Here is a 5,150-nt window from a genome sequence, read left to right on the forward strand (position 1 = left end):
AGAGAGTTAATCCTGTTTACGCATTACAATCCCCTTCAGCGGGGGAAGCGGACATTTAGGCTCCTCCTAGGGCAGCGCGGGGCGGGCGGAGGGGAGGATGGGGAGGGACGGGGTAGATCCTGGGTTTAAGAGGCAGCCGCAAGACTTCGGGATCTGGATATCCCCTCGCACAGCGAAGAGCTGTGGACACCGTTGCTCGCGGATCTGGCCCCAGCCAGGCAGGAGGAGGCTGAGGGGCCAAAGCGGGGCAGGAAACCGTTAGCTAGTGATTTTAATCTCAGGAAACATGTTTTTCCAAAGCTTAGGGGACAAGGCTGAGGATACGCGCAATTCCATCTAATGTGGATTGCAAACCATCCTGGATTAGTAATGCGCGCAAAAGAAAAAAAAAAAAGAAAGAAAAAGAAAATAACCAATACATATTCAAGGAGCTACATCTTCTCTTGGGTGTGTATTTCCATTATGCATATCCTTGTCTCAAGAATGAAACCGTATAATGAATCACATACATTTTCACTGATCTTGTAGGATGAGCTATTATAACCCTGTCAAAGGAATTGGCATGGGTCTAAGGCATGGTGACAGTGGCCAAGAGGAGGGATCAGTAAAAAAATTGTTGGCAGGGCATCTGGTGCGACACCCGCAGAGGTCAGGTTTGCATATTAAGCATGCATAAGTCGGTTGACAGCTCGAGATTTTGGAGCCAAGGGGAGACCAAGGGTGTTATGGCTCCACTGGGAATGGCTTCAGATAGCCAGGAATGATCACCTGCTTCAGCACCACTTCGTGGATAGTACCAGGGCCGCGGAGCACACCTGGGTAATGGAGAAGCAGGTTAGTGAGGACGAAGGGGCGGGATGAGTCCGTTCGGTGGTTTTTGCTCACACACGGTAGTAATATTTTCTTTAGAAATAGCTCCATCTCGAAGGTGATTTGTTTCCTACATTCTACAAATATAAATCAGCTTTTTTGTTTTGTTTTTTAAAAGGATCAAAACCTGGTCATCTAAAAAAAATAAATCAGCTTTAATTCTCATTTCAGGATGGTCTGCAATATTCCCCACACTACTCTTTGAAGGGTATTAAATTCTGTAGAGCTGCAGAATTGGGTATGGCCATTTGTTTCCCTGACATTGGATAGATTTGCCCACCACACCACAGTTACTAACATTACTGTTATTTTCCTTCTAAAAATACTGATATATATCCATATATATATTAATTTGTTTAAAAAAGTGAAAATGAAAGTGTTAGTCCCTCAGTCGTCTCTGACTGTGACCCCATGCCCAGAGGAGCCTGGAAGGCAAGAATACTGGAGTGAGTAGCCATTCCCTTCTCTAGGGGATCTTCCCCTCCCAGGGATTGAACCAGATCTGCTGCATTGCAGGCAGATTCTTTACCGTCTGAGGAACCAGGGAACCCATATGCTTCTTATATGTAGTGTATTTTGGTTCCCTAAGAAGATTTTGGCACAGGATCTTTGCCTCTTCAGATTTCCCAATAGCGTCTACCATACTGTCTTTGGCAAAAGGACTCTTCAAGTTTTTGCTAATTTAACCAACTTGTTCAGACTTCACTAGAAGGGAGTGAGTAATGCTGGAGGAAATGGCTTGAAAATGTTCCTGGCAGCAGAAGCAGTTGGTGCAGTGATTAAGCCCAGAATGACTACAATCAGACTTCATAAAATCCACCCTCAACCACTTTGCTAGTTGTGTAAACTTGTGTAAGTTTCACTACCTCTTGGAAATGGTTTTCTCATCTGTAAAATGAGGGAGGCGGAAGTAGATGCTATCTCTTTGATATGGGTGTTGTAAGGATCAAATGAGATAATGCACATTCCAGTGCTGAATCTAATATTAACAACTATTATTAGGTGGAAAGGCAAATAGGCACTATTTGGGCTTCTTGGGTAGCTCAAACAGTAAAGAATCTGTCTGCAGTGCTGGAGATCCTGGTTCAATCCCTGGTTCGGGAAGGTCCCCTGAAGAAGGGTATGGCAAACCACTCCAGTATTCTTGCTTGGAGAACTCCATGGACAGATGAGCCTGGTGGGCTACAGTCCTTGGGGTCGCAAAGAGTCAGACATGACTGAGGAACTAACACACACCCAAGGATGCTCACCATCTCTAGTAGAAGAGTCAGAAAAACGCAGATTGAATCAGTAATATCAAACTATTTGGCCTATCAGTAGGAAAAATTTTAAAAGGCTTTTAAATTCAGTGTTGGTAAAGATGTGGGGAAATCAGGCCTCCTAGTAGTAATCTGATTAATTTATTCCAACTTTATTAAACTATATATATATGTATATATAGAGTTAGAAATCCTACTTTAAAAAACCTATCCTTCAGAAGAAATAAAGGCATCATTGTATATAATTGGATATATGTAGTTGTTGTTGTTGTTGTGTTATGGGTGCTTATTGCAGTTCTGATTGTGAAAATCAAAACCAAGCATAAATTGAATGTTAACCAATGAATAAATGGCTGAAAAAGCTTCTCATATATCCATACTATAGAATTTATGCCACTGTTAAAATAATAAATTGCTTGTTGTATTGGCAAACATATGTTTTAAACTATTAATGATAAAGATGGGGCAGCTACACAGTGGCAAACTGTGGAAGCCTGCGGGCATGCATTTTTATCTGGGGCTTCCCAGGTGGCACTAGTGGTAAAGAATCCTCCTGCAATGCAGAAGACACCGGAGACCGAGGAGATGTAGGTTCGATCCCTGGGTCAGGAAGATCCCCTGGAGAAGGAAATGGCAACCCATTCCAGTATTCTTGCCTGGAAAATTCCATGGACAGAGGAGCCTGGTGGGCTACAGTCCATGGGCTTGCAAAGAGTTGGACACAACTGAGTGACTAAGCTAAGTTCTTTGTTGTATCCCCAGAATGCACAGAACAGTGCCTGGCTCATTGTAGGTACTCTGTAAGTATTTGTTGAATTGAATTTCTGTCTTATTTTAAACATGTCCTTATATATTTTTTCCATATCTTGAAAAGTAGTTATATACATATGATTTATGTAGAATAATAAAGAGAAAAAATATATAATTTCAAATAACATCTATAGTATGATAGTATTTAAAAACACTAATAAAACCACAAATAAATTTATATATGCTTTTATTAGCATATTAAAGAATTAGAGGGTATACAGCAAACTTAATGTTAGTTACTTTGGTGGATGGGGCTGGGAAGAAGATGATAACTTTTTGGAATTGTTTGAAAGTCTTTTTAAAATTTCACTTTTTTTCTTAATTTTTTGTTCAACAGCCCCACAGTCTCTAGCCAGTTTCCATCTAGATATTGAAGACGGTGTTGAACATGGAGTAAGAGTAGTTCAGTTTGAATCCTGGCTCAGTCACTAATTGGTTTCTTTTACACAGAAAAGGCACTTCAATCTTTGCATTTCATTTTTCATTTTTTGCAAGATGGGAATTAAAACACTTCCTTCCCAATGTCATAAAAATTAAATGAGAAAAGGGAAAGCATTTGAAAAAATAAATTACTTTCCAAATATGAGGTTTTACAAATGCTGGGCAACTTGCATTAGGAATAACATTTGTGGAACAATAAAATGCAACTTCTTAAGATAGAATTAATAAATGTCAAAGTAATAGGAAAATTTCTTGTCATTGATATAAATTTGCAAAGAAGGTGGGAATGGAGTTTAATGGATGTGTTTGTATCTCAGTTCTGCTGATTACAAGCTGGCTGACCTTGAACAAACTAAGGTATTTAGCCTATCAGAACCCCCTTATTTTTAAAAATCATTTGTTCAATGATAGAATCAAGTGAGAATATATAAAACCCACAAGAGTATCAGTCATGTATAGAAACTCAATACATTGTAGCTATTTTTTTGTTGTTGTTTGAAACAAAACTATAGTTTTAAGTTGTCTGGTATTATTACCGCGAACTGATGACCTTAAATGTTGTTAATCAACAAGGCAACCATTATTACCATTTTTTTTGGAAACTGATAAACAGGAGCCTGTTGGGCTGTGGTCCATGGGGTCGCAAAGAATCGAACACTACTTAGCAACTAAACAACAACAATAACTAAACTAACAATAACATATATAGTTCTGTGGCATTAAACACATTCATTGTTCGTGCAACCATCACCCACATCCATCTCCAGAATGTTTTCATCATCCCCAGTTCAAACTTTTTTACTCTGTGAATGCACAGAACAATAGCAAAATATCTGGCTGTAACACAGAATTATAGGTTGTATCTGATTGGTAAGAGGTTTAGTGCTGGGCATATTTTACTTACTAATAGATGTCTTTTAGCATGCAGGTGTTATGGCAATTTTAATAATTTTTGTCACAAATATAATACTGTTTTTTCAAATTCACTTTAGCTGAAAACCACATGATGCACCAGCAGGTAATTATATTTATACACTCTCTTACACAATTCGCTACTTTTTTCTTTTTAATATGCCTTGTGTTTCTTATTCTTTTATTTATATCACAACACAACACCTGAATTAGTTGGGATTCATTAGTAAGTGGTTGCAAGTAAAGTGACTCTATTCTAACCAGTTTAGGGAAAGCTGGGTATATTATGTAACAAAATGAAGAGTGAATGAAGCCATATGTAGCAAAGGGAGAGGCTCAGCTGAACCTCAGGAATCATTGGAACTAGAATTTTTAAAACTGAATGCTTGGAGAGAGAATCATTTCCCCCAATAAAGGGTGCTGTTTCCCAAAGAAGGACCAGTGAAGGTACTGCACAGACTTATCATTGTAGTGCCTTCTGTTGCGGAGCACAGGCTCTAGGGTGTGAGGGCTCACTAGTTGCCTTGCATGGGCTTAGTTGCCTCAGCCATCCCCCACCCCCTGAGATGCGAGATCTTCCCAGACCAGGGATCAAACCATGTCCCCTGCATTGGCAGGTAGATTCTTAACCATTGAACCTCCAGGGAAGCCCTCTTAAAGACCTCTTGATGTTTGTTCTGAATTTAGAGTTCTCTGATTAATTAAGAAACACGTTGAACAAGGGAAGTTAGAACAACTGGGTATTTCCCACTTCCTACTCTTTGTCTCTTGTTGCCTCCTGCATACACGTGCCCACATGCTCAGGACTAACAAACCCCTTCACAATGAAACAGAATGCACAATCCCAATCACTTTCTA

The sequence above is a fragment of the Bubalus kerabau genome, chromosome 11 (assembly GCF_029407905.1).
Source record: "Bubalus kerabau isolate K-KA32 ecotype Philippines breed swamp buffalo chromosome 11, PCC_UOA_SB_1v2, whole genome shotgun sequence".
Classification (NCBI taxonomy): Eukaryota; Metazoa; Chordata; class Mammalia; order Artiodactyla; family Bovidae; genus Bubalus; species Bubalus kerabau.